Raw genomic sequence first — 13,888 nt, 5'->3', positions numbered from 1 at the left:
CGCCATGAACAATCCATGAACTGGCGGACGACCATTACCACAAATCCCTAAGGAATGAACTACTCAGACTGAGAACCATCCGCGAAGTCTTGGGAAGCAACCTATGACAGATTAGAGCCCGGATGAGGGAAGCACATCATCCGACTCCAGGGGGCCACCTGCTCCAACCCCTAGGCCTGATGAGGATCTCTATTATAATCCCGAGAGGTACATGCCCATTGTGGAACTGGAGAATTGCCAACTACGCCAACAGTTGGCTGAAGCCACACGACGTAATGAAGAATTGGCTAGGCAGATCGTCGAGGTCCAAGCACCTCGGAGGAGGACCATGGGAGTCCCCGCGGGAGTACGACTGCTAGAATGGCCTAACAAAGGGCCCAACAGAACCATCCAAGTCCTAGGACAAACATCGACAACGATCGCTCTGGGAGGAATACTCAAACTAATACCGCTGGTAATCCTACGGTGAGTGTAACTGTAGGAATAGGGAATAACCTAACACCCTCGGCAGCCCGAAACACTAACCCCGAGTCTATCAGGAATAACCCGAAGCTAGTCCGAGACAATTCTGGACCTTCCAGGCCAACAATGGAAGGCCCCCACCATCACCTATAAGGCATGCCCCGTCTCCAATAAGGCACCCATCTCCAGTTCGAGAGGCACCCCAGTCGACTCCTAATAGGAATCGGACAGGGGAGCAGGAACCTCAAAGACCTTCTCGAAGTGGCACTCGAGACAGGAACCGCAAAACTTAACCCGGCCACGGGGGCGAGCGAGAGGCTCCCTGAGGACATAGGGCATCCCAGCCAGCAGGAAGTCACATGTTGAGGTCACAAACAATCGGAGCGAGGGGGTCAATGGAAGATCCACCTCGCAACCATCAAGCCACACAACCAGAGAGAAATGTTAGTTTCATAAGTTGAAGTTTGGACCTCAGTAGGTCGGTGAGTGTATATAATACCGAACCCAGGAATATTTGGAATTGCGAGAACAACAACCCTGATCTTTGAGATCATTTGAATCAAAAGCAGGGGCAGGCTAACCCTTCAAACCCGGATTTACGGGCACATTTGAATAGTCAAAAAGAGCCCTTGCAACATGTAGCATCCTGGAATTTTACTTAGTTAGCTAGATAGTAGTAGTTGTAGTATTTTAGATTCCGTGGATTTTGGTTCAAACCGGGACTTAGTTGGAAACTCATAGCAATAGTTATGAACTTTATAAGTTTAACCTATAGTTTAATAATATTAATTATAACATAAGGTTTGATTAATATTGCTGGTTATTAATATGATAATTATTATAACTTAAGGTTTAGATAGAGCCAATAAGAATATGACACTTGTCATGAGCATGGTTATTCCTAAGGTTTAGATAGAGCCAATAGGATTATGACACTTGTCATATGCATGATTATTAAGGAATTATTATTTTAATGATAAAATAAGGAAAATATAAGACTTAGTCTTCACCAGAATCTGTTAGGAGCATGACATTTGTCGTAATTTTATTTATTTGTGGATTAGGTTGTTATTTAGATAATTAAATAGATTTTCCGTACCTTTAGGGTACTGTAACTTCTGACCTATTTTTGACCCAGTTATGTTATGAATTTCGAAAAATAGTATTTCTAGAAAGTTGTAGATAATTGAAGTATCTTTCTAACAGTATAAAGATAATTTAAATCAGAGTCCTACAGCTCTAGTTATGTTGATTTTACTACATGTGAGTTTAGAGTTACGAGATTTAGGGAGTTAGAAGTTAAGATTCTATTTGTTTTTATTATTTTGTTTTTAATTTTAAAAATCAAGCTTTGACTCCTTAAACCTCTCTCTGAACAATTTGACCAAGTCCTAAGCCTTTGACTGACGAATATTCAAATATCTTCAATAAAATTCATTATTTTTATTCAAGCCAAAAAGAAGATTTTTATTCCTAGAACTCTATAAATAGGACTTAGGACCCAGCCCTTTCACTTACTCTTCAGCTGTGATTAGACTCCAAGGTGCTAGTGAGATCATAAGAGTGATAAACACTTAGGTTGGGAAAAAGCTTTTCTATTCTTAAGCTTTATAAAACACTTTGGGAAGTGAGGTTAGAGTGTTTCGGTATTGGAGTTAGACTAATCCATAAGGTCAACTAAGGTACTCTTATTCTTAAGTTTCATTCTGTTTGATTCCTTAGTTTTTTAGTTTTCATTCAGGTTCTAACTTTTGTTATGGTTTGGTGGTTAGGATTTTAAGTTCTTTGAACATAAGGTGTCTTTTCAGTAAGTTTCCTCTTTGTGGTTTAGTTCTATTCCTTTCATCTTTGTCCTTTAGAAATACTCACTATTTTTATTGCTGGTTTTAGGAGTGTTCCAAGTTCCGCATTTGTTCTCAATTATCCCGGTGTTGGTAAGGAAAATTAGATAGTTTAGTATTATGATCTAGTTTATGTAATGTATGATATAGTTTATGTTTGTATGACCTAACATTTCAGGTACAATAAAGGGGTAAGTGTGTCTGGACCTAAATCTTTTTATTATATCTTATTTGTTATTTTTAGTTATGATTATGATTTATGACCTATGATTTATGATCTATGACTTATGACCTATGACTTATGACTTAGAGTATGATTTATGATTTATGGCTTAGATTATGATTTAGAATTATGACTTAAGATATGATATGATCTAAATGTTGTGTTTGTATGACTTTGGTGAATATATGTTATGTTTGATTATATGACTAACCCTTGTTTGTATTTTCCTTACTGGGCTTAGAAGCTCACTCATTATAATGTTGTTATTTCAGGAAATTAAGGATAGAAAGTCCGGTGGCGAGTGGGAACTAAGAGCTTCGTGATGTATTCTTTGGGGACCATATAGTCGAGCAAGATCAAGCGGGCCAAATTATTTATTTATTTAAAGTTTATTTTTGTTGACGCGGTTATTCGGCAACAGGTAATTAAGGGAAGAAGAGAAAGGAATTAGTACTGAAGGTAGAACCGTCACAGATATGAAATCTTAGAGAATGAACTAGGTGACTCAAGACACGTTTTTTAAGTGGTTCAAAGGTTAAAATCCTTATACTCCACTAGTCAATATTATTCATATATTCTGGGTATTTGGTTTACAAAGTATATGGCTCTTCAGAGACTATTTTTCCCAACCCCTATCAACTCCCAGGGTCCCCATATTTATAGGAGAAGGCACCTGGAAGTTGGTAGGGAGGTCATCCCGTGACCTTACCATTTGTCATATCAACTCTGTAACATTTATGATTAATTCCTAAACCTGACACATGAGTGTGGTCTAATCAGTATGTAAGGAGATAATGGGCCGCACGGCCCAACCCAGCCGTGGGTGTCTAAATGCACACGTTCCTGCTGCGTGTCCGAGAAGTCAGGGGGATATCAGACACGTGATGTCAGATATATGCACGTTTATCTTGCGTGTGTTGACTTTACAAAGGGTCAGAGGTCCATGGCCAGCTCGTACCACGAGCTGCTTCCCTGAACCGGCCTTCAGCCTTCAGGCCTTCTGATGCCTTCCTCCAGTCTTGGGGGCCCTTGGCGAGCCTTTGAGGATCTCCAGCCTTTAGGTCTTCTGATCCCTCGAGCTAAGAAGGTACGATCTGGAAACAGGATCTCCGGCCTGGGGGAGTCCTCGGACTAAACCATGATTAGTCCGAGGCTCGACCTGCTAATCAGCCCGTGGGAAAACCAGGGCGTACACCTGCCCCCAAGCCCCTGCCCGTGATAAAAGTTGATTTAAATCTATTGATCGTGGTTCTTCTTAAAGAGCTCGGGATATGGATAAAAGTTAACACGAACTAAGTTTTCAAAATAAGTTCCTAGTCATAACCGGGTCATAAAACTTAGAAGTTGATTTAAATCTATTGATCGTGGTTCTTCTTAAAGAACTCGGGATATGGATAAAAGTTAACATGAACTAAGTTTTCAAAATAAGTTCCTGGTCATAACCGGGTCATAAAACTTAGAAGTTGATTTAAATCTATTGATCGTGGTTCTTCTTAAAGAACTCGGGATATGGATAAAAGTTAACACGAACTAAGTTTTCAAAATAAGTTCCTGGTCATAACCGGGTCATAAAACTTAGGAGTTGATTTAAATCTATTGATCGTGGTTCTTCTTAAAGAGCTCGGGATATGGATAAAAGTTAACACGAACTAAGTTTTCAAAATAAGTTCCTGGTCATAACCGGGTCATAAAACTTAGAAGTTGATTTAAATCTATTGATCGTGGTTCTTCTTAAAGAGCTCGGGATATGGATAAAAGTTAACACGAACTAAGTTTTCAAAATAAGTTCCTGGTTTTAACTGGATCATAAAACTTGGAAGTTAACTTAAGTTTATTGGTCGTGGCTCTTTCTTAAAGAGCTCGGGATATAAATAACGGTTAGCATGAACTAAGCTTATATAAAAAATATATATATATAAGTTAGAATTGCCAAGTAAATCGTCTCGAGGTGAAAACACCTCATGAAAAGGTTACAAAGACAAAATAAAAATAATTAAAAATGCATAAGGAGAAGTGCCCTAAGCCCTATCAGCTGGTCCTTTGGAGGTCGTGGTCTCGCCCTGATCCGCTGCGCCAGAGGCTTCCCCAGTCTCCGAGGGCGGTACCTCTTTGTTTAGGCGGGCTTGGAGCTTCAGCAGCAAAAAATCCCAGAGGTCCGGCGGCATAAAAGAGAAGTCAGCATCCGGGTTATGGTCCCAGCAGTGATAGAACAGGTCCTGCATGGACTGCTCCGAGATGGCCCGCTCGGCTTCCAAGGCGGCCTCCAGGGCGGCCTGGGCCTCGGTCTTCGCTGCCTCAAGATCTGTTCACGAAGTGGCATGGGAGGTTTCAAGTTCTCGGTTCCTTGAGCGGCTCCTTTCTAGCTCGGCCTTCGAAGCCGCCAGCGCATCTTTTGCCGCCTGAGCTTCCTGAAGGGCGGCCTGGCGCTCAGCCTCCATCTCCTCGAGCTGAGCCTTGGTCCTGGCGATACCTCGATGTACGGCAGCAATGCCCTGCAAGAAAGGAAGGATAAGTTGGCTAAGTGGAAAAACAAGGCAGTGTGTAAGTGTTAAAGCTTTAAAAGAGTGGGGAGATTACCATTAGGGTCATGTCCATCGAAGACTCTATGACTCGGACCGGGCTCGTTGTTTCGATAGCCCGGAGATCCTTCTCTTTGAGCTTGTAGAAGCGATGGACGGCATAGCTCGCCGACTCATACACCGTCCCCCGAAATGCTTCTGGGATCTTTCCCAGATCCTGGGGGTCGACCGGGATGCGTACGTCCAGAGCTGCCACAGCTGGAGTCCCGACCTCCAGTACCACGTCCTGGGTGGCTGATGGAGATCGCTGGGGCGGCGGGGGCATGTGTCCTGCTCCGGCAGCATGAAGGATTGCCCCCTCGACCTGGGATGGCAGGGTTTTTTCCTTCTCCTTAGCCGGGGATTTGGTGGAGGCCCCGGCCGCGCTCTTGGACTCTCGGAGCCTTTTCAACCTTGGCCCTGCTGGGGGATTCCTGCCGAAGACTACACCCCGCAGATTACCCCCGGGCTGAGACATCTCTTCTGCCAAAAACAAAAACATGGTTATTACAAGTTAGCAATCATGCAGAGGTTAAAAGAAAAAAAAGTATACGAATATTAAAGGAGCCCTACCCCCCGAGCTGGAAGAGCCTAGGACAATTATCTCATGAACTGGCGCGGTAACTAGGTCCGGTTCTGACTCGGGGCTGGACTCTTCTACATACTGTCTAAACCCTGGAGCATAGACACCCCTCTGAAGTGATGGCCATGTGCGTAAGTTGGTCCCATACTCCTAAAAAAGGATTGACCTAAAAGCTAGGGTGTTATCTACTACTACGGTACCCCTAGGCCGGCTCTCTTGGTGATCCAGCACGAGCCGGTCAACACAATGGAGCAGGAGTGTATTCAGGTCCGGGTCCCTCCCGTGATGATGGACGATCTGCCTAGGATTGAACCTAACCAGTCGGGGTTCTGCAGTGGCCCTATCTACATTCTTAAACAAATAAGGGTTACCTTGGCCGGAAGGACCCGCGGCTGCTCCGGTTTGGATCCTCTCCTCGTCCATCCCCTGAGCGACCTCCAAGGTCCTCTTTCTTTTCCTCACGAGCGGAACTTCAGCCGCCTCGTCCTCCTCGTCTTCCTCTACCGCGACCTCCTCCACTAAGATAGGCCTGTTGTCGCGGGCTGGGGGCGGCCCCCGAGGCCTCTTCAGGTTTAGAGTCTGGTTTGGGAAGATCAATTTGAAGAACACCATCGTCTCGTCCATCACAAGCACGCGGTAGTCCTTTTCGCTGGGGGGCAGGCCCGCCAATGTGTCATACTGACCCCCGAGGGTCGCAGACTTTTCGGTCCTTGCGTAGATGGCTGCAAGATTGGCTGGAGTCAGGGTGGAATACGGGAGGAGCTAAAATTAAAAAAAAAAACACTTAAAAGGCGAGCTAAGGTCAGGGACCACTTACGAGGGTGGTTAAAATAATGGTGCTCGCAATTCCGGAACCCAGTTGACATGAAGAACTGGTCCTTGAAGTCATTTGGATGGCTTGGAAGCTCGATGACCGCCGCCGTATTAGGGAAACGGGTTAAGTAGTAGAACCCTTCACCTCGCCCCCGTTGGTCCGGGCTGGCTTTGAGGCAGAAGAAATATAGAATATCCGCCGGAGTGGGGACCTCCCACTCCTGCTTCTTGAATAAATACCTCAAACCCGCCAGCAGACGGTAGGAGTTGGGGGGGAGATGAAATGGGGCCAACCCCACATAATTCAGGAAATCAGTGAAGTACTGATCCAGGGGAAGGAAGGCCCCTGCCTTGAAGTGTTCACCGCTCCAGGCCGCGAACGATTCGTCGAGTGGCGTGCAGCTCCGCTCGCCCTCCGCAGCAGGTCGGGCAATCACGGAGGCTTTCCCCAGTGGAATGTTGTGGGTGAGGAAGAGTTTGTTGACCTTCGCCTGGTCGGTTACCTTTGAGATGATTCTCTCCGCCTCGAAGAATGCGTCGGGGGCCACCTCGACCTGCTTCTCCACGACCGGCCCGAAGTGGGGGATCGGCGAGCTTGACATCACCGCCTTTCCTTTCTCCTTCTGGGAGACCGAGCTTCCCACGTTCTTCTGAGGCAGATTCCTTTTTGGAGCCATCTGTTTGCCTATCGAACAAAAGAAAACACTTTAGAAAAGGCGTCCCAAGCAGAAGGACGAAGCAATTATTATTTACATGAGCTGAGGTAAGCCCAGCCCGTGGAGAGTGGAATCACGCGGTTCAATGAACACGCGCATATGCTCCCAACAGATCCCAGGTTACTCGGAATTCGTGTGTCAGGGGGTTCAGAGTAAAAATTTGCCTTGGGGGGGAAGTTTCAACATGCAGAACGTTGCAAAACCGCTTTTGAAGCGTATCCCCTAAGCTACCCAGTTTTGCACCCAAAATTCCTAAAAATCCTAACCAGAAATTGTTCCTGAAGAAGCATCTTGAACCCCATACTCTAAGGCGATTTCCTACAACAAGTGTGCCCTAGCCTAAAAGGGGCTGTCACCCTCCTACCCACACAACCCAGAAAACCCTTGCATGCGGCTACAATAAAAGTTTTCACCTAAGCTACAGTGGCATGTTTTCAAAATGAACAGGGTCAGAAAACTTACAGTATATGGCTGGATGGTAAACGAGAGTGTTGCGTTGGTAGGAGCCTCGTCGGTGCAGTAGCTTCCAAAGCTTTGGAGAAACTCGTGCGCCTAAGCTTCTTGAACAAGGAAAATGGTGGCAGTAGAGTCGAGGGTTTCGTTCTTCTGAAAGTCAGAGAAGGAAGAAGGAAAGAGATTTGGGAAATTTTTGAATGAAGGGATGGTCCGTGCGTAGGATGGCCACCCCCTTTTTATATAAGGGAAGGATCACGTGAAGAAGGCTCTTGGATGGCCTTAGTGAGGGATCCGAGGCCTTCCACTCGAAATATGAAACGACGGCTGGGCAATAGGCTAGGCCATTAAATGCGGTTATCGTAAAATGTACAGTCACCACCCACGATGTTCCACGTATCAGACGCCTGTACAAAGAATGGAATGTGAAGGGTTGTGGGGAAGTCTACAAGCCCCTACTATGGTCTTCTATATATGACGTCATATACCACGAGCAGGGGCTTGGGGGGCAGGTGTACGCCCTGGTTTTCCCACGGGCTTATTAGCAGGTCGAGCCTCAGACTAATCATGGTTTAGTCCGAGGACTCCCCCAGGCCGGAGATCCTGTTTCCAGATCGTACCTTCTTAGCTCGAGGGATCAGAAGACCTGAAGGCTGGAGATCCTCAAAGGCTCGCCAAGGGCCCCCAAGACTGGAGGAAGGCATCAGAAGGCCTGAAGGCTGAAGGCCGGTTCAGGGAAGCAGCTCGTGGTACGAGCTGGCCATGGACCTCTGACTCTTTGTAAAGTCAACACACGCAAGATAAACGTGCATATATCTGACATCACGTGTCCGATATCCCCCTGACTTCTCGGACACGCAGCAGGAACGTGCGCATTCAGACACCCACGGCTGGGTTGGGCCGTGCGGCCCATTATCTCCTTACATACTGATTAGACCACACTCATGTGTCAGGTTTAGGAATTAATCATAAATGTTACAGAGTTGATATGACAAATGGTAAGGTCACGGGATGACCTCCCTACCAACTTCCAGGTGCATTCTCCTATAAATATGGGGACCCTGGGAGTTGATAGGGGTTGGGAAAAATAGTCTCTGAAGAACCATATACTTTATAAACCAAATACCCAGAATATATGAATAATATTGACTAGTGGAGTATAAGGATTTTAACCTTTGAACCACTTAAAAAACGTGTCTTGAGTCACCTAGTTCATTCTCTAAGATTTCATATCTGTGACGGTTCTACCTTCAGTACTAATCCCTTTCTCTTCTTCCCTTAATTACCTGTTGTCGAAGAACCGCGTCAACAATTTTATTTAAATGTTGCTCATTTTTATGTTAAAGAAACCATGGATCCATGTAATTATTTTTCAGTTTTTATTAAATAAAAGGGCAATATTTACGATTATGACCCAACGCTGTGTTCTCGGTAATCTATGTACAGGTGGTATTAAAGCTACGACTATATTGGTCCTAAACGTTCCCACGAAATACACACGATAGCTACAAAGGACCTACTCGTTACCAAGTAAGTATATACATTATTTTTTAAATATGTTTGTAATGTTTTTCTTGTATTATTTTCATAAATTAGCCCAATGGACAAAGGTTAAAGCTATAAGAAAAATACCAAACCCTGAGTATGATAATGGATCTGATGTGGAGGATTAGACGCATATAAGAACACATTGTTAACTTTTAGAATACTTTCACTAGTTGTTTTAATTAAAAAAAAACACGTTATTTGCTTTTGTTATTGTTTTATTGATTAGTAAGTGTTATGTATTTTTTTTTTTTTTTTGGATTCAATTGAAAGTGTAAAGTTTAAATTCCTCTCTTATGGGTTAGCCCATTTATGAATGCTCATTTGCTTTGCATTATTAGATCAGATCTAATTTAAATGAATAACAATTAATAAAGCAAATGTTCAAATTCTTGTCTTTTGGGTCTAAGTGGAAGTTAGGGGGCGTTAGTAGTGGGTGCGATATACCGAACCCAACCCTCCTGCATGGAAGATTCAATTATTAAGGCCCATTTACCCGAGTTGGACTTAATTGTAATAGGGTAGTTTTTATAGATAGATGGACTTAATAGAAAATAGTACAATAGGCTAAGTTGTATCTTCTACTTGTTTTGTTTTCTTTTTTATCTTTTCTCTTTTGGGGGAAAACAAAAAGACGCATGGAACAAGAACCAAGAAGATCTAAAAGACTAAATGGCCATGGAAGAGGCCGAGGAAGGGGAAGGGGGCGAGGAAGAGGAGTAGCCACCACCCCTTTATATGAAGAATTTCCAGCAACCCCAGGAGTTCCAGAAACACCCAATGTAGTGGAATAGCCGGCAGCTGCTACTACTCGAATAAATTTGGAAAGAGAAAATGCCCGTCTTAGGGCAGAGCTAAGGAGAAGGGAAGAAGAATTCCAAATAAATTCAGGGCAACAATAAGTGGCGCAACAAGTCATTCCTCTAGCATAATTACTACAGTTGGCAGAACCTCGCTACGAGGCAGTGTATGAATGCTTTAGGAAGCAGCAACCACCGAACTTCGATGGCAGGTCAGATCCAATAGAAGCAGAAGAATGGCTTCGATCGGTGGAGTCCATACTAGAACACATGCGATTGGGGAACGAGGACCGAGTCTCATGCGCTTCAAGTTTACTAAAGAAAGATGCCCGCATCTGGTGGGATATAGTGAAACAGACTAGAGATGTGGACGTTATGACTTGGGATGAGTTTATCCAAGTGTTCAACAAGAAATACTATAGTCCTGCGATTCTAGCCACAAGGGTGGACGAATTCATCGCGCTTACTCAAGGGAATTTGTCTGTGACAGAGTATGCCAGGAAGTTTGATAGGTTGGCTAAGTTCACAGCGGACATGGTACCCACTGAGACGCTAAGAATTCAAAGATTCATGAAGGGACTGAAAACTATGATAGCCTGTGATGTGAAGTTGATTCGAGGGATAACCACTTATGCGGAAACATTAGAGGTAGCCTTGGAAGCTGAGCAGGCTGAAGAAAGGATTTGGAAAGAAGGCGCGGCCAGAAGGGACGCCAAAAGGAATAACAATGACCAGAATGACCACAAACGAAAACATGACGGTGGTCAAAATCAAAAGGCCGATAAAAAGAGTAAGACTGCGTCAGAAAGTAATGGGAATAAAAATCCCAATGTGGAATATCCCTAGTGCCCTATCTATAAGAGGAAGCATTCATGCGAATGCAAATATAAGACGAAAGGTTGTTTCAACTGCGAAGAAGAAGGACACATTAAAAATGATTGCCCAAAGTTGAAGGATCAAAAGAAAGATGACAAGCTCATGCCACCCAGAGTTTTTGCTCTTACTAGAGGTGAAGCAGAAACTAATAATATTATGGTAACAAGTCAGGTCACTATCTCTGGTAAACTATGCAATGTATTATTCGATTCAGGAGCCACGAATTCTTTTGTCTCTATAAATATGATTGATAGCTTGGATAGACCATGCAAACTTTTTAGAGATAAGTTTGTCACGGAGTTACCCTCCGGGGAAAGAATGCTATCTAGTAGAGGGGTGTGTAATGCTGTAGTTAGAATCGAAGGAAAAGAATTACCAGTAGATTTGATCGAGTTAGACCTAAGGATTATGATGTAATTTTAGGCATGGATTGGTTAGCAAAACATGGGGTAACAATAGACTGTAAGGGTAAGACATTCAACTTTCAACCAGAAGGCGGAGATCAGTTCACTTTCAAAGGAGACGTTTCTCGAACTCGCATACCGATAGTCTCAGCTCTCAAAGCTCAATGATTAATCAATAGTGGTTGCCATGAATTTCTAGCTAGTGTGGTGGACAAGTCACGAGAGACGCAGCTCGAACCAAAGGATGTACCTATTGTATGCGAATTTCCCGAGGTGTTTCCAGAAGATCTACCGGGATTACCTCAGAGTAGGGAAATCGAGTTTGAAATAGAATTGACACCTGAGATGACACCAATCTCAAAAGCTCCCTATAGAATGGCGCCTACTGAGCTAAAGGAGTTAAAGATACAACTGCAGGAGCTTTTAGACAAGGGTTTCATCTGACTGAGCTATTCGCCTTGGGGAGCACCAGTGCTTTTTGTCAAAAAGAATGACGGGAGAATGAAGATGTGCATCGACTATCAAGAACTTAATAAAGTGATGATCAAGAACAAATACCCTTTACCTCAAATAGACGATATTTTTGATCAACTACAAGGATCTACATTATCCTCGAAGATAGATTTGAGGTCAGGGTATCATCAGCTAAGAGTACGAAAAGATGATATCCCAAAGACGACTTTTCGGACTAGATATGGACACTACGAGTTTTTGGTAATGTCTTTTGGCTTAACAAACGCATCAACAATGTTCATGGATCTTATGAACCGTGTATTTAAGGACTACCTGGATAAGTTCATTGTGGTGTTTATAGACGACATATTGATCTACTCAAAAATGAAAGCCGAGCATGAAGAGCACCTGTGACTGACGTTGGGACGACTCAAAGGTCATCAATTATATGCTAAGTTTAAGAAATGCGAATTCTGGTTAGAGAAGGTGGCATTTCTAGGACACATTGTGTCTAAAAATGGCATGGAAGTAGATCCAGCCAAGATCGAAGTAGTGAAGGATTGGCCCAAACCCAAGACTGCCACGGAGGTGAGAAGTTTTCTGGGATTGGCAGGATACTAGTAGGCGATTTTTTGAAGGGTTCTCCAGAATAGCTACACCCTTAACAAATTTGACATGGAAGCAACATAATTTTGTATGGATGGAGAAATGCGAAGAAAGCTTCCAAGCGTTAAAGGACAAGCTTATATTAGCCCCAGTTCTATGCGTCCCAAACGATAAGGGAAAGTTTGTAGTATATTGCGACGCGTCGAAGCAGGGACTTGGATGTGTTTTGATGCAAGACGAAAGAGTGGTCGCCTATGCCTCGAGACAACTAAAGGAGTACGAGAATCGGTATCCAACCCATGACTTAGAGTTAGCAGCGGTAGTTTTCGCTTTAAAGATTTGGAGGCACTATCTATATGGAGAAAAGTGTGAAATCTATACGGACTACAAAAGTCTAAATTATTTCCTTACGCAGAAGGAGCTCAATATGAGGCAACAAAGATGGCTGGAGTTAGTAAAGTACTATGATTGTGAGATCTTATATCATCTAGGAAAGGCTAACGTCGTGGCAGACGCACTTAGTAGGCGGAGTTACGGAAGCTTGTCAACACTTAAGGGGATAGCTCAACAAGAAGATGAGTTTCTTCTTAAGATGAAGGCAGCACTACAAAGCTCAGAGAATGTTGATTTCTCCTTGACAAAAGAAGGCATGCTACGATATAGGAATCAGATATGTGTGCCCGATAATGGTGAATTAAGAGAAAGTATTATGAAGGAAGCGCACACTACTCCATATTCACTTCACCCAGGATCGACCAAGATGTACAACGATGTCAAGACAATGTACTAGTGGCCGGGGATGAAGAAAGACATAGCATAATTTGTAGCGAAATGTCTTACATGTCAACAAGTTAAAGTCGAACATCAAAGACCCGCTGGAACTTTGCAACCATTGGAGATTCCCGAATGGAAATGGGAAGATATAGCGATGGACTTCGTGACAGGATTACCAAGGACCACCAAGCAGCATGACTCTGTTTGGGTGATAGTAGATAGACTCAATAAATATGCTCACTTCTTACCAGTAAGAACAGTTTATAATGCTGAGCAGTACGCAGAGATTTACGTGGCGGAGATAGTGAGACTACATGGATTTCCAAAGACAATAGTCTCTAATAGAGGATCGATTTTCACATCAAAGTTCTGGGAATATTTACATCGTGCAATGGGCACTAACTAAGTTCGGCATTTCACCCTCAAACTGATGGTCATTCAGAACGCACCATACAAATATTAGACGATATGCTGAGAGCGTGTGCTTTAGACTTCTCAGGATCATGGAGCAAGTATCTTCCATTAATATAATTCTCTTACAATAATAGTTATCAAGCGACGATAGGCATGGCATCTTATGAGATGCTATATGGACGGAAGTGTCGATCACCATTTCATTGGGATGAGGTGGGTGAAAGATGATACTTAGGACCTGAGGCTGTAAGAGAAGCAACAGAGGCAATAGAAAAGATAAGACAACGAATGGTTGCCGCTCAAAGTCGCCAGAAATGCTATGCCGATGCGAAGAGACGAAGTGTTGAGTTTTCAGTAGGCGACCAAG

The sequence above is a fragment of the Humulus lupulus genome, chromosome 1 (genome assembly GCF_963169125.1).
Source record: "Humulus lupulus chromosome 1, drHumLupu1.1, whole genome shotgun sequence".
NCBI lineage: Eukaryota > Viridiplantae > Streptophyta > Magnoliopsida > Rosales > Cannabaceae > Humulus > Humulus lupulus.
The sequence above is the reverse complement of the archived record's forward strand: the minus strand, read 5'-3'. Positions refer to the sequence as shown.